General features: G+C 37.9%; 1 pseudogene; it reads left to right on the forward strand.

Moving 5' to 3' along the window:
* The first annotated feature begins 22,056 nt into the window (after positions 1-22,056).
* On the forward strand, positions 22,057-23,886 carry LOC110286592 (elongation factor 1-alpha 1 pseudogene; annotated as a pseudogene).
* Positions 23,887-26,103: the final 2,217 nt, after the last annotated feature.

A 26,103-nucleotide genomic window follows, 5' to 3' on the forward strand; every position in this document is an offset into this window, starting at 1 on the left:
GGATAAAAATTGGAAAGGAAGAATCAAAATATCACTATTTGCAGTTGATATGATAGTATATATAAGTGACCCTAAAAATGCCACCAGAGAACTCCTAAACCTGATAAACAGCTTCAGTGAACTCAAAGAAATCAGTGTCCCTTCTCTACACAAAGGATAAATAGGTTGAGAAAGAAATTAATGAAACAACACCCTTCAAAATAGTCATATATATATTACCTTGGTGTGACTCTAACCAAGGAAGTGAAAGATCTGCGTAAGAATTTCAAGTCTCTGAAAAAGGAGATCAAAGAAGATCTCAGAAGATGGAAAGATCTCCCATGTTCATGCATTGGCAGGATTAATATAGTAAAAATTACTATCCTGTCGAAAGCATCTACACTTTCAATACAATCCCCATCAAAATTCCAACTCAGTTCTTCACTGAGTTGGAAAGGGCAATTTGCAAATTCATCTGGAATAACAAAAAACCTAGGATAGCAAAAACTCTTCCCAACAATAAAAAAACCTGTAGTGGAATCACCATGCCTGACCTCAAGCTGTACTACAGAGAAACTGTGATTAAAAACTGCATGGTACTGGTTCAGGGACCGACAGGTAGATCAGTGGAATAGAATTGAAGATGAAGAAATGAACCCACACACATATTGTCACTTGATCTTTGACAAGGGAGATAAAACCATCCAGTGGAAAAAAGGTGGCATCTTCAACACATGGTGGTAGCTCAACTGGCAGTTAACATGTAGAAGAATGTGAATTGATCCATTCTTATCTCCTTGTACTAAGGTCAAGTCTAAGTGGGTCAAGGAACTCCACATAAAACCAGAGACACTTGTGATAAGAGGAGACTTATAGAGGAGAAAGTGGAGGAAAGCCTCGAAGATATGGATACAGGAGAAAAATTCATGAACAGAACAGCAATGGCTTGTGCTGTGAGACCAAGAATCAACAAATGGGACCTCATAAAATTGCAAAACTTCTGTTTGGCAAAAAAACAAAAAACAAAAAACAAACAAACAAAAAAAACCAAACTGTCAATAAGACAAAAAGGTCAACAACAGATTGGGAAAGGAACTTTACCAATCCTAAATTTGATATATCCAATATATACAAAAAACTCAAGAAGCTCGACTCCAGAAAATCCAGTAATTCCATTTTTAAAATGGGGTACAGAACTAAACAAAAAATTCTCAACTGAGGAACACTGAATGGCTGAGAAGTACCTGACAAAATTTTCAATATCCTTAATCATCTCAGAAATGCAAATCAAAACAACCCTGATATTCCATCTCACACCAGTCAGAATGGCTAAGGTAAAAAATTCAGGTGACAGAAGTTGCTGCTGAGGATGTGGAGAAAGAACACTCCTCCATTGTTGCTTGCATTGCAAGCTTGTACAACCACTCTGGAAATCAGTCTGCTGGCTCTTCAGAAAATTGGATATAATAATACTGGAGGATCCTTCAATATGTCTCCTGGGCATATACCCAGATGAAGTTCCAACTTGTCATAAGGACACATGTTGATAGCAGCCTTATTTATATTAGCTAAAAGTTGGAAAGAACCAAGATGTCCCTTAACAGATTAATGGACACAGAAAATGTGGTACATTTACACAATGGAGTATTACTCAGCTATTAGAAACAATGAATTTATGAAATTCTTAACAAATCGATGCATCTGGAGGACATTATCCTGAGTGAGGTAACCCAGTCACAAAATAACTCACATGATATGCACTCACTGTTAAGTGGATATTTGGCCAGAAACTTAGACTCCCCAAGATACACTTTGCAAAACACAATAAACTGAAGGAGAAGGAAGACCAAAGTGTGGATACTTCATTCCTTCTTAGAATGGGGAACAAAATACCCATGGAAAGAGTTACAGAGACAAAGTTCAGATCTGAGACTGAAGGAAGGACCATCTAGATACTTTTCAACCCGGGGATCCATCCCATAAACAACCACCAAACCCAGACAATATTGCATATGCCAGCAAGATTTTACTGACAGGACCCTGATATAGCTATCTCTTGTGAGGCTATGCCAGTGCCTGGAAGTGCACAGAAGTGGATGCTCAAGGTCATCTATTAGATGGAACACAGGGTCCCCAATGAATGTGCTGGAGAAAGTACCCAAAGAGCTGAAGGGGTCTGTAACCCTATAGGAGGAACAATAATATGAACTAATCAGTACCCCCCAGAGCTCGTGTTTCTAGCTGCATATGTAGCAGAAGATGGCCTAGTTGGCCAACATTGGGAAGAGAGGCCCCTTGGTCTTGCAAAGATTATATGCCCCAGTACAGGGGAATGCTAGGGCCAGGAAGTGGGAATGTGTGGTTTGGGGAGTTGGGTGGGGACAACGTAAAAGGGTCTTAAGGGATAGCATTTGAAATGTAAATGAAGAAAATATCTAATAAATAAGAAATAATAATGAACAAAGATTAGTAATATAAAATATAAATTAGGATAATGAAATTATATAATTTATGCATCTATCAGTTGTGGGGACACAACATTCATAAAGAAATGACAGAGAATAGGTGTTAATAAAACTACAATATTTTACAACTGAAGAACTATGAAAATTATAATCTAAAATATTTTTTTAAAATGTGAACTAAAGAAAATTAAATCAGGGACATTTCATATACAGACAGATTTTTTTACAGGTAGAAAAAACTAGCATGTTATTTACCAAAGTTTGACAAATTATGGGATAATGTAAGTAAAGACCTTAAACATTAGAATATATGTAGTTTTTGACCATTTTTTGGCTAAAATGATGTATTTGCATATTATCATGGTATTTGTTTAAAGAATTTTAATCTGTGGTATATATATATATGTGTGTGTGTGTGTGTGTATTTATATATCTTACTTTTACCCTAATCTGACCAGTGTTCCTACCATAGTTATTGGAATGGAATGTGTTTGAACATTTCTGCTCAACTTTTCCATTTGTATTTATGTACATTTCAGAATATTTTGTTTTTGTTTTTAAATTTTTAATTGGTTATCTAATGTATTTACATTTCAAATGTTCCTGGTCTTCCCTCCATAATTCCCCTATCCTATCCCCCTTCTTCCCCTCCCCTTTGCCTCTATGAGGGTGCTCCTGTACCCACCCACCCACTCCTGCATCCCCCTATGCTGGGGTATAAAGCCTCCACAGGGCCAAGGTCCTCTGCTCCTATTGATGCCAGATAAGACCATCCTCTGATACATAAGTAGCTGAACCCATGAACACATCCATAGTTCTTTGGTTGGTGGTTTAGTCCCTGGGAGCTCTGGTGACGGGTCTAGTTGGTTGATATTGTTGTTCTTCCTATGGAGTTGAAATTCCCTTCAGCTCCTTCAGCCTTTCTCTAACTCTTCTATTGGCATCCTGGGCTCAGTCTGAGGGTTGACTGTATTTGCATCTGTATTGGTCAGGTGTTCACAGAGCTTCTCAAGAGAGTTATACCAGGCTCCTGTCAGCAAGCACTTACTGGGTTGGTGTCTGCAGATGGGATGGATACACAGGTGCGGCAGTCTCTGCATGGCCTTCCCTTCAGTATCTGCTCCATTTTTTGTCCCTGAATTTCCTTTAGACAGGAACAATGCTGGGTTAAAAGTTTTGAGATGAGTGAATGGCCCCACTCCTCAACTGGGGGCTGTGCCTATCTAGTGTAGGAGGTATATACAGGTTGTATCTCCCCTTTGGGTCCTGGGAGTCTCTCACTTTCCTGGTGTCTAAGACTTTCTAGTGGCTACCCTAGTTCTCCCCCCGCCACTGATACATATTTCTGTTCATTTTGCTGACCTTCTGGGTTTCTCTGCTGTATCTTCCTTACATGATCCTGGCCCCCCCTTTCCCTCCCCTTCCTTTCTCTCTCCCAGGTCCTTTTCTCCCTCTACCTCCCATGATTATGTTGTTCCCCCTTCTAAGTAGGATTGAAGATTCTATATTTTGGTCTTCCTTCTTGTTTAAGTCTATGGTCTGTGAATTATATCTTGGGTATTCTGAGCTTTGGGACTAATATACACTTATCAGTGTGTACATATTATATGTGTCCTTTTGTGTCTAGGTTACCTCACTCAGGATGATATTTTCTAGTTCCATCCATTTCCCTGCAAATTTCATGAAGTCATTGTTTTCAATAGCTGAGTAGTATTCCACTGTGTAAATGTATCACATTTTCTGTATTCATTCTTCCGTTGAGGGACATCTGAGTTGTTCCCAGCTTCTGGCTATTATAAATAAGGCAATGACCAAAATAATTAAGAAAAAAAATCTCATGACATATGATAATTGAAGGTAATTGACATATAAAACCAGCTATCTGCAAAAACAATAACCTGAATGCCAAGCTAAGACACCAATCATATCATTTTTCCTGGGTGGGATCAGAGGCATTGCTGAAAGTTAGACAAGGAACTTTCAGGATAATATACTCTCAAGATATTATGAAATACAGTTGATGTACCAAAAGATATAATCCATGTCATTTCAGCACTTTGAAAGAGAAATAAGAACAGGTTACATGAGGGTAGAAGTTGAGTGTGGAGTCCATAAAAGAGATCATAAAAGAACAGAAATACATCAGAGTAATTTCAGAATTGTCCAAGGAGAAGGACAAAGGGCTGTGCTGGCTCCCTCAGACCATCATAACCATTATGATAATCTTTCTAATTGCCCTTGCTCACCAAGCAGTATTCTGACGACACCTGCTTCCCATAAAGCCTTTATTAGTGTAGCGAGGATATACTGACCAGCTGACACAAAGACTCCTGCCTGACCTTTGGAAGTCCTATCTCATTTGAATTAATATATTAGCAATCTGTTTTGTAGGTTAGTATTTCATGAGCTTGATTAATGTGAGGTTGTCACTTAGCCAGACACATTCTGGATTACTTGAAAACCATAATTTCTTTAAATTTTGATCATGTAAACCCAGAACACAGTACTTTATCCACAGTTTTTGAAATTAGCTGTCTCTGGGGATAGGCAACAATCCATTTAGTACTTTTTTCTCTCTCATGAAATTCGATAGATAAATTTCATCTGTCCCATGTTCTTGGAGGGATGGTATAAATATTCTCCTAAAAGGATGTTGAACATCATGGTAAAGCTACCAGTTCATTAGTTACTACAAAGCCATCCCCATGAGACCCCAACCTGACACTGAGCAAATGGAGTTGATTAAACATGGGATCTCAGTTTCTAGAGCCATATCAAAAATAAATCTCTCTAATACATTAGCCATCCTTAAGTAAGTTGTTATTTTATAGTGATGAAAACAACCCAATTCACCAGTTGAATTTCCAAAGGTTTTGTGGAACTCCTTTTTGTGGACTCCGTGTAGGAATCTCTGGCTGTCTGAGTGATTCTACACTTTAAGATGGATCTTCCTGAACTACAGAGTCGCCTGGGCTCCATTTGAATTCCACTGCTTGTGATGTAGCTGAAAAGTCTCCTAGCACTAAGGTGATGTGAAAAGATTTCAGAGTGGAGTAATGAATTGGGGGTTAAGAACACTTGCTTCTCCTGCAGAGGATCTGAGTATGGATCCAATACTAACTAACATACATGTTGCCACATGACCATCAGTAATTTCAGTTCTAAAGGTTCTGTGCCCCTTTCAGGACTCAGTGGGCAAGGCACACAAATGGTGAACAGATATAAATGTAGGCAAAAGGCCTATGCATGTATAAATTTTAAAATAAAACATAAAAAAATGGTAAGAAATACATTTTTTTTTCCTGGAGAACTAGTGTGTACTCCACTGGGGCTTTCGCACAGGGAACAAAGATTGTCTGCAACTCTGAATGCAACAAGAAAAAGTAAGAATGTATAGCTATGAGGCAGAATGGGAGATCAATAGATGGAAATTTACTGAGAGGAACCATCGGGAATAAGTGTGATTTTAGTTACACTTAAAAGCAGGTCGAAGCAAATTGACATCATCTGGGCAATGGAAAGCAATGATGAACACACTCAGATAATGAGGATGAAGGATTTGGTACATGTGCCTTACTAGGACTCATAATAAAACTGAACAGTGCAGGTACATATTGTGGCCCAAAACTCAGGATGTGGTTGAGGGATAAGAGATGGTGACTAGAGTCTGGTGGAGAAAGAAATCTTTGTCACTCACTATAAATAAACTCTTTGTCTGTCACTGGGCATCATTCTGCATTACATCATATTTTTAATCTTTTCCCAATTGTTTTAGACAAAAATTAAAGCTTTCTTCTATTTCTTCGGTGGGAAATTATAACCTTGTCTTATTTTTAATATACTCATCCTAGGTAGAGAGACAATTCATGACCACTTAACCTTGAGTGAGTTCCTGAGGTTTTATAATAGTCTTAATGACAAATGCAATGCTCCGTATTCTATCTGATCTATCCAAGGAAAGTTTCTATGCTCATCACAGCCATGAGAAAGTAAAACTAGTCTCAATGAATATTTCAAAGCCAAAACCATAACCTATTGGTTATAACTTTATGGCAATCTGATGGAAGTAAGAGTAGTTTAAATGTAATTTCAGTAGTTTCCTAATAAAATGGCAATTATGAACTTTTCAATTATTCATAATTTGGTTCGTCTTGTTCTTGACATTTGCAACGCAACATGAGTTCAGAATGTGCTTCACAAGTTTCCTTGCCCCTGCTAGGTGTATGGGATATGTGATTATACAAATTGAAGAGTCAAGAGTTGTGATAAAAATCTTCTCTCTGCATATGCAGTTGTCTACTTGGATATTCAAATACAATCTCGCAGCTCATGCAAGATTTATTATCATAGCTGAAAATATCCTTGAAAAATTTGGTCTAAAATTCTTAAAATCAACGTTACTAATGCCACAAATACTTCCCTAGGTAGATGTATCTTATGACTCTTTTAAAGAATCTATTAAACACCTTTCTTTTACTATATGTTCATGTAAAAGTCAATAAAATGTCTTTGTTTCTTAAAGTTCAACATATCACTTGTCTGTAATGAACATCTGTATGTATCAGATACTTCTGTTCAAGTAAATCTATAAACTTTGTAATGTCATCTGACTTGAAAAACTCCCATCACTACTTAGAAGACAAGTTCCCCTCCCCACTTGGATCTTTCTTTGCTTCTTTTATTCGTGAGAGCTAAGACTACTTCTGATGACATTATGAATATCTCAAAAGACTGAAATATAGGAAGAAAAGTTCTTCATTTTCTATCAGCAATTCTCAATCTACAGTAGGTAGATGCTTCAATAGGTTCATAGATACTATGAGAAAAAACAAAACAGACTTTATAGTAGGCACAATTCCAAGTTGAGCAAACCACAAATTAGGTTATCTTCAATAAATTTTATTATTTCAGTTGATTTTAATGGTTCAAGGACTACATTTTTATAATCTCTGCTCTAACCAGTGGTTCTCAACAATGCCAACGCCGTTGAGAATCTTATTGTGGGATATTAGCTCCTGGATCCTCATGGATGGTAAAATGTAATGATGTCAAGTTCCTTATATATAATAGCACAATATGTGTATTTTAGTCTAAGCACAACTTCTTATATGTTTTAGGAAATCTCTAATTTATTTATAGTATCTACTAATTATACAAAGGGTATGTACGTTTTTGTTAGGGCATGGTTATAAAATAAATCTAAACATATTACATATAATTTCAGTGTTTTAATTGTGTATTCCTTATCTGTTGAATTCATGGTTATAGCCCAAGAGAAGTGTATGTCTGACCATGAAATCTCTTTGAGCTATTCATGATAGTAGATAACTATAGGAATAGCCACTGAATCTGGAGCCATGCAGTTGCTCCCTGAATGTTGTATACTTTTGTCAAAGTCTTAAACAGTCTTTTATTGCCTCATTAATGTTATATACTATTCAAAGTAAGTTTAATTATTATTACAATGTACCCTGAAACATAAAATTAAGAAAAATGTACATTTCTATACAAAGAACTATAGGCAACTAAGGAATGCAGAGAGTGGGAGAAATATCCAATATCAAATGGTCAGCCCTGAAAACATACATTCGAGTATCATTATACAGTTTGTGAAGGATAATTTAGTGATATATATATATATATATATATATATATATATGTGTGTGTGTGTGTGTGTGTGTGTGTGTGTGTGTGTGTGTATGTGTATATATATATATATATATATTAATAAAAAAGAGGTTCTGATTTGAAAAGTAGGGTTGCAGGGATGAACACAATTGGGGAAATAATATTGCTATATTATATCCTCAAAAATAAAAGAAAAACATACTTTGCAAAACGTTACTAAATAAAATTTGAATCTTGCTTATGTTCTGTCTAAGTTGCAATACTCAATGCTCATATTTTATTTTCCCTTGCTAGGTTGGCTTCCAATATTTTATTCTTTGTAATTAGTATCTTAAGAGTTCATGTGTGTATGTGTATGTCTGTGTATGTCTGTCTGTGTGTATGTATGTATGTATGTATGTATGTATGTATGTGTACACAGTTACACTCATAAATGTGTGGAGGCTAGAAATTCACTTCAGGATATCTTTCTCAACCATTTCCCATCTTATTTCTTTTGAGCTAGGGACTTTCACTGAATCTGAAGCCCATTTCAACCGGATGTGTTGGACAGCAACCTAGCAGGACCTACCTGTTGTCCCCACAGCCCTGGGGACGTGGTTATGTACTATTACATAGCAGAATGGGATGGGAACTCAGAAGCTCATGCTTGCACAGCAAGTACTTCAAGCACCATGACATCTTACTGGGCCTTGAATTTCCTTAGTGTAAATTTTTTGCTAAAGTTACTCTCTCTTGGACAATTTCTTTCTTTTCTATACAACTTTTCTTCTGCTGATATGAGTACATTCTTTTTAAGTAAAATTTTCTGCTTCAGATCAAGAGCTGACTGAACAAAGAGCAGCATATCCACATTTTTCGCAGTCAACTTTAGTGTTTATAACTCTCTCGACATTTTACTTCCAGTGTTACCTCCCATCTTGAACTGCTCTTTTATCTTTGTTGGTCAATTTTCTCTTCTGGTTACTCACATATATTATGCTGTTTGTCCTTGTTGCAGAAAGATGTGTGTGTAAACCGAATACAGATATGCAGTAACCAATGGTGGCAATGCTTTTAAAATGTGACATGGGAGTGGGTGGGTTGGGGAGCAGGGCAGGGGAAGGGTATAGGAGACTTTCAGGATAGCATTTGAAATGTAAATGAAGAAAATATCTAATAAAAAAGTTGCTTTTGAAAAAAAAATGTGACATGATTGGTCACTAATCTCATTGTGCACTTGTTATTCCTATAAATGTTTGTGGACTGAAACACTAGCAGTGAAGGTTTCCCTCTGTTTTTGCTCATAGTTAATTTACCTTTGCCATTGAAATTTAAGCAGTGTTTGTGGAAAGGTGTTACTTAAGCACAAGAACTGCACCCTGTGTGTTGAGCTATGACAAGAAAGGCGTGCCTTCATTACTACTGGGGAATCCACTCTTCATTCTGAAATAATGGAACTTCTGAGATGGACTCAGGCTATAATATTGTAGGTTCACTGTTGTATGATAATAATATGAATCTAAGTTTCATGTGCACACACGTGTGTGTGTGTATGAGTGTGTGTGTCTCTGTGTGTTTTTGTGTGTATATGTGCTTTTGCTTATTTATGTGTGTGTGCCTGAGTGCATGTGTGTGTGTGTGTGTACATGTGTGTGTACATGTTATGTTTGTGATCATCACAATGAATGTGTGGAGGTCAGGGGACAACTTTCTTGAGTTGGTTCTCTGTTTCTTCCAGATGGGGGGATTAACTCAAATAGTCATGCTCAATGCTAAGTACCTTTCCCTACTGATTATCACATGGATATTGACCTGTAGCCAAGTTTCAGCCACTCTCCTGCAATAGAATTTGTCAAACGTCAGCACTCATAAAGGTACCTGAATCTTATGGTAACACAGACTTTTAGCTCTACCACATATATTGTAATTCAAATATCAGAAACGTTAGTGAATTTCCTGTCCTAGTGCCTGACCAATTTTCCAGAATTAGTCTTTCATGAATTTTCAGGCTATGCACTTGCTATGATTTTTGGGGGGCACACTTGGGTATTTTTTATAAAAGCAGAGCCTATAACTATGACAATTACTTTTTTTTTTCCAAGTATAAAGGCATCAGAATATTTGTCACTTGAAGAAGTTTGAGAAATTCATGATGAACTAAGGATGCCTTAGTGAACATCAGGGTCAAACTTTACCACTGTTCTTCCTTTTTTTTAGATATTTCAGTTTCATAAGCCAATGCATCCTTGGGAATTTAAGCAATCTTCAGGTAGATAATGAAAATGATAATATCAAAACTTCCACATCCTAAAAGGTGCTTGGGCACTGGGGAGATGTGTGTCTGAATTTAGAATGTAGTGCTTATATAAAACACCATATGTGACAGCATGTCTATAATATCAATGCTGAAGAGATAGAGATAAGTGGTCTTTGGGGTCTTGTTTGCTAGATAGTATAGCTGAATCAGTGAGACACAAGTAAACTGAAAGGCCTTGTTTTAAGAATAAGGTGAATATGTCTCACTTAAAGATGTTCCAATGTCCAGTAATGTCCCTGAGCTTTTTTTTTTTTTTTTTTTTTTTTTTTTCGAGACAGGGTTTCTCTGTATAGCCCTGGCTGTCCTGGAACTCGCTTTGTAGACCAGGCTGGCCTCGACTCAGAAATCTGCCTGCCTCTGCCTCCCGAGTGCTGGGATTAAAGGCGTGCGCCACCACGCCCGGCTTGTCCCTGAGCTTTTAACTAACACTCTTGCTTCTTTCACTATATTGCTTCTATTTTGTGATTGACTCCCAGACATTTTACAATGAGGACTTTCCTTTCCTTTTACAATGAGGACATTCCTTTCTGGACATTTTACAATGGGGACATCCCTTTGATGTTACCTTTTTACCTAGCACCAGTTTGGCCTGTGTAACTGAGCAAATACTGTCTGTGGTTTCCCACTTTATAAACCCTCCATTTCCCAAGAGTAAATGAGGCTTGTACAGGATTTTTGTCTTGTCTCCTTCCTTTGTGTCTCCTTATCCCCAATGTGTCATTGCAGCTCCCTTCTCTTGCAAACCTTGTTGTTTAAGTCTTGCAGGTCAGGGCAGAGTAGTGACATAGTCATTGCCATCTTGAACCTAACAAAGCTGTGGTTACCTACACTGGGCCTTACTAGTTCTATGTGATTGAACAATTACTGATGAAGGAGGGGTTCAGGGCCATTTCTTCTACCCTTCTGCTTAACTACTGATCACTGAAAAACTGTGAAAGAGGAAGAGGCCTTATCTTCAACTGTGCAGCCAACAGTGAGCCCAGAAGGCTTCAGTGGTCCCTTTTGAATCCACAATCACAGAGAGAGCCCTAGTCATACTCAATGCATCATAAAACAAAATTTAAAAAGATAAGCACTTAAAGAAATGTTCAACATCCTTAGTCATTAGGGGAAATGTAAATCAAAGAAATCCTGAGATTTCACTTCACACCAATCAAAATGGCTAAAATAAAAAACTCAGATGACAGCATATACTGGTAAGGATGTGGGGAAAGAGGAAGACTCCTCCATTGTTGGTGGAATTGCAAGCTGGTACAACCACTCTGGAAATCAGTCTGGCAGTTCCTCAGAAAATTGGATTCTCCTGTCTTCACCACTTCCCACCAGATCCTCACTTCATCTATTTTAAATTTTATTTAAACTTTTTTATTTAAAATTTCAGTTTCTATGATTCTTTCTTATTAAATGGCATGAATATTAGGTATGAAAACCTAATTTTCAATGATGGATAATTGGCTGTGCAATTTAAAAGATATTTACTTCTTAAAAATGCCACTGTGGTTAGCAAGGTGCTGGTGTTTCATAGTATATAATTGAGGTCTAAAAACATTTTATTTTTTTCCTTGGAGAAATGGCAAATACTCTGTTCACAAAATAAGAGTATATTTATAACATGTTTTCCAAAAAATTTACTAACATGCTGTGGAAAGAGCCAGTTGTAAAATTGGCCAGATGTAAAATTTGCATGTTATATAATATATACCTCTGATGGGCATAAAATGCCTTATTTCTTTTCTTGGTAAATAAAATAAGCATTCCCCACATGTGGTGCTTCATTGCACCTCTAAATGTTCTTGAAAATCTAGTTATACTATACCTCTAGAAGACTGATTTTAATAAATCACACAATTACAAGTTTAAATTCAGTTAATTATGAATGATCTTCAAGGCAATGCATATTAGATTAACATATTTATATACACACTGAAATTCATCATATGAATGCCCCTGGTAATTTCTTTCTAGTAATACAAATTACAATTAATTCAATAACAGGACTTTGTAATTTTCCCATTTATATTGAAAAGTAGCCTTTGATGTTCATATTTTGCATTTTGAATAAATATTTATCTTAAATGTATTTCCTACGTCTATGCATATATTACAAACTACTTATTTTACTTCCATGACAAAATTATATTATGTCTAAGTGATTGATTTTTATGATTCCAATAATAAAATATGTTTTGATACAAAATTCTTTACATTAAAATCCCATTAATAAGTATTAAACAGTAAATAAATTTGATCAGGCAATATTTAAAATAGCTTGTAACTATTATTTCAAGAGGGATGATTTATATTGTGCAAAACAACCCCACCATCAGTGGGCTCCAAGTATTTTAAGTGACAGAAGTTTGAATGTAATTCCAAAATACGTAAAGGTATTTGCTGTGGTGACATTGGTTCAAATGTGAACGAGTCTAAGAAATTGTGAAGTGTTCTCATCTATGGTGACGTTAGGACATCTTAGGACATTTATGACTCTTATGTGACCTAGGACAGTATCTTTTCCAAGCATGCCTCCTTAAAGTTGATTCACAATAGAATTATGAACAATATTTGATTTATATCAAGTATGAATAATCCATGCAACAAATACAGTTTATAGACTAGAGCTAAAATTCTTTTTCTCTTTATTATTATTATTTTTTAATTAGGTATTTTCTTCATTTACATTTCCAATGCTATCCCAAAACCCCCCAATACTCTCCCCCTGCCACTCCCCTACCCACCCACTCCCACTTCTTGGCCCTGGCATTCCCCTGTACTGATGCATATAAAGTTTGCATGTCCAATGGGCCTCTCTTTCCACTGATGGCCAACTAGGCCATCTTCTGCTACATATGCAGCTAGAGACACAGGTCTGGGGGTACTGGTTAGTTCATATTGTTGTTCCACCTATAGGGTTGCAGATCCCTTTAGCTCCTTGATTACTCTCTCTAGCTCCTCCATTGGGGGCCCTGAGATCCATCCAATAGCTGACTGTGAGCATCCACTTCTGTGTTTGCTAGGCCCCGGCATAGTCTCACAAGAGACAGCTATATCTGGGTCCTTTCAGCAAAATCTTGCTAGTGTATGCAATGGTGTCAGCGTTTGGAGGCTGATTATGGGATGGATCCCCAGGTATGGCAGTCTCTAGATGGTCCATCCTTTCATCAGAGCTCCAAAGTTTGTCTCTGTAACTCCTTCCATGGGTGTTTTGTTCCCAGTTCTAAGAAGGGGCAAAGTGTACACACTTTGGTCTTCGTTCAGGTACTGGAGTTATTAGAGGAAGATTCACAGGTACACTCTAAAGTCAAAGTGGGAGATGAATGGAGTAAATCCTCTAGACAACAAGGGATGTATCCTCAGCTATGCTTTCTCTACCTAACTTTTTCTCTGGGGAAAGTTCAATTCCGGTGATGTCATTGTTGGTAGTTCTTCAACTCCTACTGTTTGATATTCAAAACCAGTTTTTCCTCATAGTAAGAATAGTGCTTATTTTCTTTCTGAATTTCCAGTTTACCTTGCTATCTCTGGGCAGAGCTTGCTTCCCTTACTTTCCCACACTGACAATCTCATCCTTCCTGAATCAGCAAGCTAATGCTAATATTCATTATGTGCTCATTCAGAGAGATATACTTGTCATAAATGAAGATGAGTAGCAAACCCAGGTATTCTTTGTTCTGATAAGCAGATAGCACTTTTAAAACACTAACACCCTTAAGTTCACCACATGATATAGCAGTTTAAGCATTAGCCATAGTCTTTCCTATTAGCTATTTTGAGTTATATTCAACCAAATAATAATTTATCTGTAGGAACCTTATTTATAATAAAAGCATAGCTGTCTTTTAAGAAAGGACAAGAAGAATCTACCTTGTTGGACATTAAGACTTTCTTACTCTTCTTTTCCAGTGATTTATCAAATTAGGAGTATCTTTACACAGTGAATGCTGCGAATAGTTCAGCTGACTAGGATCTTAGCTATAAGTTAATGTTAAAGATTACAGTGTTACAATGGAGACATCCATTCAGAGCTTTACTAGAAGACAGCCATCTTATAAAACACACCTTATCTGTCAATATACTGAGAAGCAGTACTTGAAAAATCATTGGATGAGGAGAAAAAGAGTATGACACTAAATTCTAAAAACTTAGAATTAAATCTTAGAAGTAAATCATCATCTACCAGTAGTCATGCAAGAAGAGAACGAAATCTTTTTATTTTTCTTGTTCCTTGATCTTACAATTAAATCATCAAACTGTTCCCAAATATTTAAATAAGGAGACATAGTGGGAGAATAAGTAACTCATGTAAGACTGTGGTCCAGTCTCTGGAAATCCAGGTTAGAAATTCCATCTCCATTCACTAGAGCTGAACACTTTCCGATAATATGAATTAAAGATTTAACTGATGTAATATATTTTCTCTGAAGTGATGGACTATGACAAATCTTGAAGCACAAATCTTGTGCTTGAAGGTAGATCTGCTTGCAGAATTCCTGTGGTCAATCATAGCAAAGTGATATTAAGTGGAAAAGTAAAAAGTTGCATTTGCTTAAAGATTTTTTTTCCAATCCATGTTTTTTATATGGTGCATGGCTGTTTGTTCCTCAAAGTCTTATGCCCTTGAAGTTTTCACTGTAACAGAGATCCTGCCATCTCTAAGGTGTGGTACAACCTTTATGGACTAGGTCTAAGTGGGAGATGATAATATCCTTGGAGTCATTTTCTTGATGTTAATTCTAGTCTCTGGAATGATGTAGTGGTTATGAATTTAACTGTTATAAAGTGAGCATGCCTCATCCAGAACTCTAAATCTCTTCCATTTACACAGCTGCCATGATGCCATCTCCCACAAATCCCTTACTAGAACTGACCACGTGTTTATTCCATGTTGTTGAAACCACTAGAGGTGGGTTCTAAATAAATCTGTTCTTTACTAAAATACAAAACCAGCCTTAAGAACTTTGTTAAAACAACAGTCTCGGCTGCAAGTTTCCCTTACATGCTGAGCCGTCTTGATGGGCATAATTCAAATATCCGTGTTGTAAAAGCAATACTTCAGGAGTGGAATGTCCTCTATTTGACTTTTATATCAGGCTATGGTAATCACAAAAGGAAAATATATTCTGAATTCATATATTCCTCTGACTCCTGGAAAGTGTTCAGAGAGCCCCTGGCACATGATAAGAATAGAAGAAGTTATCTTTTCAGAGCAATTCTGATGAGGAGTACTTGATGTCTCCCCTAAGTTGGGGAAGAACTAAGTCAGAGAAGTCAAGTTTTGTTAATTTAATAAGATTATGAGTCAAAAGGAATTTAACAGAACTTCTCTGCGTACTACTGCTTTCGTGGTTTTCATTAAGAGTAAGAGGTTTTTTTGTTTTTGTTTTTTCCTAATGATACATATGTGTGTGGGTACGTGCACACCTGTACAGGCACCTAGGTAAAAGGAGAGATCTGTTGGAACTGGCCTAACAATGAATTGTGATCTGCCTGATCTGGGTGCTGAGACCTAACTAGGCCTTTTGCAAGAGCAGCACATACTTGGGACCACCCTCTTTTTAGACCGCAATTTTTATACGTTAAAGTAGCCTCATAGGGACAGGAGAGGCGGCCCAGCAGCTTAGTGTACTTGTTCTTACACGGGCCCTGGCTTTTGTTCTTGGCACTGAGACAGAGGCTCATAGTTTTTCACTGCTGTTTCAGGAGGGGCAATGTCCTCTTCTGACCATTGTGGCCAATATGCATACAGGTGGTGCACTTACATGCATTCAGGAATAACACTCACACAGATAAAATAAGTAAACATAAAAATTAAAACCTCATCAGTTTCCCTCTGTCTTTTCATGTTTTAAAGAAAGACTGATAAAGGTTCATAGTAACAAACCTCCCTCCCAACAATGTGGTCAGGATTTAAAACTCTTTATTTCCATATCTCAGCTTTTATTCTTTATCTGTTACTTAACATGGAAGCAACATTTTAGTGCAGGAATTATGACTGTCAAAGACTGAAACAAATTTCTAACTGACTTTTACTTATGGAATATTTGCTATATGGCAAATGATATTATCTCAATAATTACAAGTAGTCAAAAAGTCCTTTTAAAGGTATTTATTTATTTTTGAGATTCTAATATGATTACATTATTTTCCTTTCCCTCTGAAACATTCTTATGTGTACTTTCTTTGCTTTCTATTTTCCAATCTGTAGCATCCTGTTTTCATCAATTTTTGTCTCTCACACACACACACACACACACACACACACACACACACACACACACACACACACACACACATTCACACTCACACACATTTGTAACACATAATTACAGCCTGCTCCATCTGTATAATGTACTTGTATCTATGTGTTCATGGCTGACCAGTTGGTATTGGGTTACCCATAAGTGTGCTCTTCCCCGAAGAGCACAATTTCTACCACTCTCAGCATTCCTTGGTTGCCTACAGTTCTTTGTGTAGAGTTGAGGCCTCCTGTACCTTTCCCTGTCTGCATTAACATGTCTGCTGTTGTTTCGTCCAGCTCTTGTTTAGATAGTCATATTGGTGAAACTTTATAGCTTAAGCTGCTGACATTCCTAGGAAAGACAATCTCACAACTAACTGCTATTACTGTTCTTGAAAGACCCACAACGTGAGGACTCCCCCACGTTCTGACTCAGGAGAGGTGACACCCCAAATCATCCACAAGAAACGGTCTTGCTGCAAACTGCAAGAGGATTTTTATTCAAGAGCGCTCTTGGACCCATGGTCATATACCACGCAGGGGTAGAGGACTGTGGTGCCCGAGTAGCTGGATAAGGGGGTATTTAAAGGGAGAAACCACAACTCAAGGAAGTGAGAAGGGCATTTTTGGAAAATACCAAAGATACCTGTTAAGAGTCCCAAGGAAGTGCAAAGTCACAAGAGTCACAAGGAATACCTGGTAATTGTGCAGGTTATCTCTCAAGACAGTATCTAAGAGCCCCTAACAATAGCACATTTGCATAGCAGATTCCAGCAATGGTCAGGGTGACTTTCTTTGAATGAACACTCTTTGAACCCAGGAAGCTGGTGGGTGGAGGAATGTTGCTATCTGTTTTATGATTAGCATACCTTGGAGCATTAAGTCACAGAGGACACATAGATGCAGAAGGTATAGTGTAGATGTGTTTGTTTGAATTTGACTCCATGGCTCTGCGTTTTGATGATCTGTAAGTAACTCAGTCTACGGTAAATATAGTTAGTCCTCTCCAGGAATCAAGAAGTTTTTATTATCATTTCAGTTGCAGATGCAGGAACTCAAATTTAGAGAACTAAATATTGATACAACAAATGAGGGATTTTTAAAAATCAATTTATCATGAAGTTAATGTTGTTAAATGTTAAACTGCAGTGTATAATAGATTTATCTACAATATGATTCAAAAATAAAATCAATAAGGTTCACAAATACAGATTCCATTGCAAACATATAGACAATTACCATGAAGAAATGCTTAGGGATTTTCATTAGTATCTCTCCTGCTATCGCCCCTGTTCCTTTCTCTTCTAGAATAGTCTTCTCTCTACTTTTTATATATTATCTATGTTCTTTTTTTTTAGAATAACAAAGGCATGCAACATTTGGTTTTTGAAGACTTTCTTACCTTATGACCTTTCTTCATGGTCCAAGTTTCACCCATATTTTCAAATCATAGTATTTCATTCCTACTAATGAGTAAAGGTGTATTTCCTTATCTATTTACCTGTTAATGGATAAACAGAATAGCATAACCAAAAAATAAATACACAGCAAATGACAGCTGCAGTGTACAGAGTTCTTGACTTTATCTATTCTCACACAGAATAAAAGCCCCAAGCCGAAGTTCTATAACTGATAAAGTACAATGTTCACAATTGAGAAATCAATGACTAGATTTAACAGTAAATTGGATACAGTTGAAGGGAATTAATTAACTATGATATGAATCTGCAACAGAATCAATGGAAGCTAGAAGACAAAGGCAAAATATCTCCAAGGAGCCAGAGGGAGTGCTAAGCCCAAGATATTATCTATTAAGATTGAAGATGAAGGTAATTTTGGTGCAACAACAAAAATATCCTCATTTTATCATTTTATAAGATGAACAATAAGGATTACTTTGATAAGAAATTCTGCATGGAAGACTAATGAAGCAAAAGGGAGTTTAAAAAGTCAATAAAAGTACAACTGCATGACAAATGCAAGCACATATTTATGCAATAAAGCACTAATATTTAGAATATATGTACAATGAAGATATGACAATGACCTATGACAGAGAGTGATTGAAAGGAGATAAATTATCCCATCATGCAGCATTGTCTGACAACAGGCTTTAAATGAGGTTGCTCTCATTTCCACCACAGAACCTCTTTTTCTGTTTCCTTTCTCTGTTGATCACTACCAACAGCTGGCTATTTATGTGCAAAAGTTAATCATATTTCATGAATCTATTTTATTTATTATGTTAGTGACTCCATTATTAATAAGTAGATTCATATGTGCCTCATAGATATTAATTGACTAATTAAAATAATTAATATAAAGCAAATACATGTAAATTGATTTCTTTCTACAATGGAGTAATATACAAACAATTGTTCCTAAGTAAATGACACTGTTAAAACAATAATTCTTAAAGGAATGGTTTAGAAAATAATATCTCTTTTTAGGCATAACCTAAGCAACATGGCATTTTAATAATAGAAAACAGGGAAACTGAAGATAACCACATCATGGGGAAAAAGCTTAATAAATGCCTTGAATAATATTAATGTATTTCATCCTACAGAATATCAAACTATCAATGTTTATTCATATATTTGTCACTTTCATTTATATATGTATATAAAATTACTCTAACTTTAGGAAAATAGTTTAGTTTGTCATCTCTATGTGCACTGCACTGATGGAATAATATAACAATACAGAATTCCATCAGGTTCTCCTTACAATGTCTTTAATTCTTTGGGAATTCAATATATACATACATTATCATATAATGTGTTTAAGTGTCTGTGGGGTAATGTGCTATGCACAGACAGTCTGGTCTCCAGTCGAGCTGAGGTAGAACCCCGGTGGTGGTAATTCCCATCTTTATGGAACAGAAGGTGTTCCCTCATGTCTCCTGAACCCCTGGCTCCTGTTGAAGTTACCATCCCCACAGCCCCCACAGCCCCCACAGGAGAAGCTGTGGCTAGTAGTCACATACACAATGTCCCAAGCTTCTGACCTTCAGGCTAGACTCTTCCCAATTACCTAGCAACAACAAGATAACAAGCCCACTATAAGAGGGACTGCTTGGCCCCACCTTGCACTCTCCCTTTTACTCTCTTAAGCTTTAACTTTCCTTACTCCCCCTTTTCTCTCTTAAGCTTTTACTTTCCTTACTCTCCCTCTTACTCTAATCTTTATTCTCTCTCTCTCCTTTTTCCCCTTCTCTCCTCTAGGCCATGGCTGGTCTCTCTCTCTTTCTACCTTTTCTCTTCCCCCTGCCTTTCTACAATAAAGCTCTAAAACCATAGACTTTCTCTGTTCATCAAGGCCAGCTGTGATTGGATGATGGGATAGGCTTTCTCCTAATGAGCCATGCCTAATCTCCCTTCAGAAGGCCTTCCTGTGCTTTAGTCAAGGCCTGGACTAAAGACCCTTGCCTGCATGGAAACCTCTTTCCCCCTGCCCTCTTGTCCCATATCCTGGGGGCCTAGTGCTGCCCTGGGGTCCTATTCTGTTCTCAGCTCCTCTGCTGTATCCAGCATGGAATGCCTGGCTGTTCCTTGACTACCCCCTACCGAGTGGCATCAGTGGCTTCACACAGCCAGATATCCACCTGGTGCTGAGTGGAAAGCATCTGGCTGTCCCCGCATTCACCTGCCCAGAGCACAGGAACTCTGGCCTGATGTGGGCTCTCTCCCTCCCTCCTCTTCCCCTATACCTACAGCCCCACAAGTTTTATGTTGACATTGAATGAACTTACAATGTTTAATTTCCATTATTGAATTGATATTCTTTATTCATTATTGAATTGATATCTTCATTTTCCTCCTCCTCCTCCTCCTCCTCCTCCTCCTCCTCCTCCTCCTCCTCCTCCTCTTCTTCTTCTTCTTCTTCTTCTTCTTCTTCTTCTTCTTCTTCTTCTTCTTCTTCTTCTTCTTCTCCCCCTCCTCCTCCTCCTCCTCCTCCTCGTCCTCGGTGTGTATATGTACAGTTAAGCATTGGATCATTGTGATGAGTCAAGAAATATACTCAAATGTTATATGACTTAAGTGAGCTAATTAAAATAGATGAGATAAAACACATTGCTTACAGAGGAGTAAACAGAATATATGACACTGGTAATAGATGGTAATATACCCCTGGTGACTGTTTCCATTTTTAAGCCTGAAGACAAAGAATGGAGCAGGTATAAGGGAGAGAGTATGAAAGCTGAGGCTCTGTCTCATGAAGAAAGATGCCCAACAGAAAATGAGAACACAGAATTCTGTTAGAAAAAGGCATTGTCATTCTTAAGCTCAGTTCACAAATGATATAACTATCTGATATATGTGTATATATACATATTTATGATTAAAATGCCAGGTACCATATTTTTCTGTTGACTATGACCTTATTTATTTCAGATAGGGCCCTTTCTTGAACCAAGAGCTCATAGATTCTGCTTGGCTTGCTGGGTAATGAGATCCAGGTATTCATACTTTGGTACCATTCCTCTCTCATATGCTAGAGTTATAGATGTATGCCGCCCACCACATGCCACTTTCCTAATTTAGTCCTTCATGTTTTATTGTGGTCATGTTAATAACTGAGTCTTTCCCCTAGGTCTTAATTTTGCACATTGAAAATGTCACTCATTTATAGTTTCCTACTTACGTTTCAGGTGCTGTGATAAAACACTGGCCAAAACCAACTTAGTGAGGAAAGATTTATTTGGACTTCACTTTCCAATCACTGTTCATCATTGAGGAATTCACCGCAGGGACAGAAGCAGAAAACATGCAGAAAAGTTACTTCTCCATGGCTTACTCAGCTTGTTTACCTACTTATTTAACTCAGAACTGCCTGCCATAGATGGTGCCAATCACAGTTAGCTAAAAACATCCACATCAATCATTAGTTAATAATATGTCATACATATGTGCCCACAGGCCAATATTACAGAGGCAATTCAACTGAACTGAAATGAATTGAATCCTTCCAACATAACTCTTAAGTTTCTGTTAAGTTGAAAAAAATACTACCTAGGACAATAGACCCCTTTGTCAACTAGACACACAGTATACCACTATTTTTATTTTCTTGTTTATATTTAACACTGAATGATAATATCACATTATAAAATACATTTTATGTAAATATAACTTTAAATTTTTCAGTCATTAAAAATTCAAACAACTTAAAACATCCAATTTCTCTTTCAAAATATAGTCTCATAACTGTGGGTTCCTGTAAAATCATAAAAAGTTAAATACTGCCTGATTCCCAGATCAAATAATCTGAGTACAGTTCCAATAAAATTAACACAAAATCAATATCAAAATAGTAGAATTCAATTCCTCAGCTCAATGCATGACATCTGAGTCTCATCATATTTTATTATCTATAGGGTACTTTTTCACAGAGTTTGTCATCACAGTGCAGGTATTGTGAAAAACATTGCTAATTCTAATCCAAAGATGCAAAAGGAAAAGACTCATATCATCATCATTATTGGACACATAAATGTTGTAGAATTGTCATAGAAAACTTTAAAAAGAAAGCTGCTGAGATGGGAAAAAGATTCTTCAGGTGTGCCTGGATCTTGGACAAACTGAATACTGAGCAGAAGCCTGGTATCACTACTGATATCTCCCTGTGGAAATGTGAGACCTGCAAATACTATTTGACTATTATTGATGCCCCAGGAAACAGAGACTTTATAAAAATGATTACAGGCACATCTCAGGCTGACTGCTGTTCTGATGGTTGTTGCTAGTGTTAGTGAATTTGTAGCTGGTATCCCCAAGAATGGGCAGACCTAGGGCATGTCCTTTTGGCTTATACCCTAGTGTGAAACAGATAATTGTTGTCAATAAAATGGATTGCACGGAATATGCAGAAGAGGTATGAGAAAAATCAACTAAGAAAATTGGCCAAAACCCTGACACAGTGACATTTGTGTCAATTTCTGGTTGGGATGGTGACAACATGCAGGAGCCAATTGTTGACATGCATTGGTTCAAAGGATGGGAATTAACATGTAAAGATGGCAGGGCTAGTGATACCACACTGCTAGAAGCTTTGAATTGTATCCTGTCATTAACTCTTCCAACTGACAAACCTCTGCGATTGCCCTTCAAGGATATCTATAAAATTGATAGGATTAGAACTATTCCTGTGGACAAATGGAGACTGGTGTTCTCATCTCAAACCTGGCATGGTGGTAGCCTTTACTCTAGTCTGCGTCCTAGCACAAGTAAGTCTGTTAAAATGTACCATGAATCACTGAGTAAAACTTCCTGGTAACTATGTGGGCATCAATGTAAAGAACATTACATGTGGCAACAATTGCTGGTGACACCTAAAATGACCTACCAATGGCAGCAGCTATCTTTATTGTTCAAGTGATTATCCTGAACCATCCAGGCCAAATTTGTGCTGGTTATGCTCCTGTACTGGATTTTCACACTGTTCATGTAGAATCCAAGTTTGCTGAGATTAAAGAAAAGATTGATCATTGTTATGGTAAGAAACAGAAAGATGGCCCTAAATTCTTGAAGGTGTATGATGCAGCCATTGTTGATGTGGTCCTTGACAAGCCCGTGTGTGTTAAGAACTTCTCTGCCTCTCCTCCTTTAGGTTGTTTTATTGTTTATAGCATGAAGCAGACAGTTGCTCTGGGTGTTATCAGAACTGTGGATAGGAAGGCTGCTGACATCATGAGTCCCACCATGTGCTGTCTTTGATTGGTGGTTTAGTCCCAGGAAGTTCTGGGGGGGGGTACTGCTTAGTTCATATTGTTGTTGTTCCTCCTATGGGGCTGCAAACCCCTTCATCTCCTTGGGTACTTTCTATAGCTCCTTCATTGGGGAACCTGTGCTCTATCCAATGGATGGCTTTGAGCATCCACTTCTGTATTTGTCAGGCACTGGCAGAGTCTCTCAGGAGACAGCAATATCAGGCTCCTGTCAACAAGCTCTTGTTGGAATCCACAATAGTGTCTGGGTTTGGTTGGAGCAGAGGATGGCCTAGTTGGTCATCAATGGGAGGAGAGGCCCTTGGTCCAGTGAAGGTTCTGTACCCCAGTATAGGGGAATGCCAGGGTTAGGAAGCAGGAGTGTGTGGGTTAGTGAGCAGTGGAAGGTGGGAGGGTATAGGGATGTTTGGAAGGGAAACCAGGAAAGAGGATAACATTTGAAATGTAAAGAAAATATCTAATAAAAAAAAATAAAATGAAGGCTGCTGGAGCAGGTAAAGTCACCAAGTCTGCCCAGAAAGCTCAGAAGGCTAAGGAATATTATCATTAACACCTGCCATCCCACTTATAATCAGTGGTGGAAGAATGGTCTAAGAATTGTTTGTCTCAATTGGTCATTTACTTTTAATAGTAAAAGACTTGCTAACAATAACAATTCATCGTAAAACATTCAGAAGGAAAAGAGAATGTTCTATGGACCATTTGTGTGTGTGTGTGTGTGTGTGTGTGTGTGTGTGTGTGTGTGAGAGAGAGAGAGAGAGAGAGAGAGAGAGAGAGAGAGAGAGTTCAGTTTTAAGTTATTCAAAATCAGTACTTTCTAATGGAAACAAATTGACCAAATGTATGTCACAGAATTTTGAGACCCATAAAAACAAAGTTTAACAAGGAAAACAATCAGTGAGTCAGAGCCGCTCCACTTTAAAGGATTTGCCATCTACAGTACACAACTCTTATCTTGTAGCCTAGGTTGGTTCCAGACCATAACTGCTGTTGTCCTTTCTGGTCATCCTAGTGGTCCTGGAAACTCAAACATGTTGGGATCTCCACTAAAACTGAGGTTGCATCTTCACATGGTGCCAAGCCTTAGCCTCTTCTCATGAACTCTCCCATTGCTACGCTTTAGTCTTATCTTGTGAGCCCTTCTATCCTGGACTTCCCACTGCCTCTGAGGTGACATGTTCACCATGGCATATCTGTGGTGCATATATCCTTAATCCATTGTTCTAAGTCTCAGCTGCTCTTCATGACCCCTACACACCTTCAAAATAAGTAGCTGTGGTAGAATCTTACACTTTGCAAAGTTCAGCTCCTAGTTTGAAGCACAGGCGTGGGCCCCCTGGACCTTGCTAACAACTGTTGACCCTAAGAAAATTCTTCCCCGATGATTTCACCTCACTGATGCTCTCTTATAAATTGAAGCTGATTTTCAGATTCAGATAACTAACACCAATTTTCCCATTAAATAAAAACATTTGTATCAAAAGATGGCCTAGTTGGCCATCACTGGAGAGGCCCATTGGACATACAAACTTTATATGCCCCAGTACAGGGGAACGCCAGGGCCAAAAAGGGGGAGTGGGTGGGTAGGGGGTGGGGGATGGGTATGGGGGACTTTTTGGATAGCATTGGAAATGTAAATGAGGAAAATACCTAATAAAAAATTAAAAAAAACATTTTTACATCAATGGCTCTTGTCTCTTGTTACATGGAAGTAGGAGTGAAAGCAGAGAAGAGAGAGGCATGTTGCTTACTTATTTGATCTCCATGGCTTGCTTAGCTTCCCCCCTTTTTAAAAACATTTTTTATTAGATATTTTCTTTATTTGCATTTCAAATGTTATCCCCTTTCCTGGTTTCCCCTCTAAGACCCCCGATCCTCTCCCTGCTTCCCCTGCTCACCAACCCACCCACACTCCCTATCTGACCATGGCATTCATCTACACTGGGGCAGAAAGCCTTTACAGGACCAAGGGCCTTGCCACCCATTGATGACCGACTAGGCTATCCTCTGCTACATATGTGGCTGGAGCCATCAGTCCCTTCATGCATACTCTTTCGTTGGTGGTTTAGTCTTTGGGAGCTCTGGGGGGGTCTGGTTGTTTGATATTGTTGTTCCTCCTATAGGGTTACAATTCCCTTCAGCTCCTTGGGCCCTTTCTCTAGCACTCAGGTACTTTCTCTAGCTCCTTCATTGGGGACCCTGTGCTCAGTCCAATGGTTGACTGAGAGCATCCACCTCTGTATTTGTCAGGCACTGGTGGAACCTCTCAGGAGACAGCTATATCAGGCTCCTGTCAGGATACACTTGATGGTATCCACAATCCTGTCTGGGTTTGATAAGTGTATATGGGATGGATCCTCCGCTGGGGCAGTCTCTGGACAGCATTTCCTTTAGTCTCTGCTCCACACTTTGTCTCTATAACTCCTTCCATGGGTATTTTGTACCTGCTTCTAAGAAAGACCACACTTTGATCTTCCTTTTTCTTAAGTTTCCTGTGGTCTGTGAATTATATGTTGGGTATTCCAAACTTCTGGGCTAATATCCACATCTCAGTGAGTGCATATCATGTGTGCCATTTTGTGGGTTACCTCACTCAGGATGATAGTTTTTAGTTCCATATATTTGCTTACGAATTTCATGAATTAATTTTTTAATGTTTTAAGAAGAACTTTTTATTAGATATTTTCTTCATTTACATTTCAAAGGTTATCACAAAAGTCCATTATACCATACCCCCAAAACCACCCACTCCTGCTTCCTAGCCCTG

The sequence above is a fragment of the Mus caroli genome, unplaced genomic scaffold (assembly GCF_978045245.1).
Source record: "Mus caroli unplaced genomic scaffold, Mus_caroli_1 scaffold_1, whole genome shotgun sequence".
NCBI classification, from domain to species: Eukaryota; Metazoa; Chordata; class Mammalia; order Rodentia; family Muridae; genus Mus; species Mus caroli.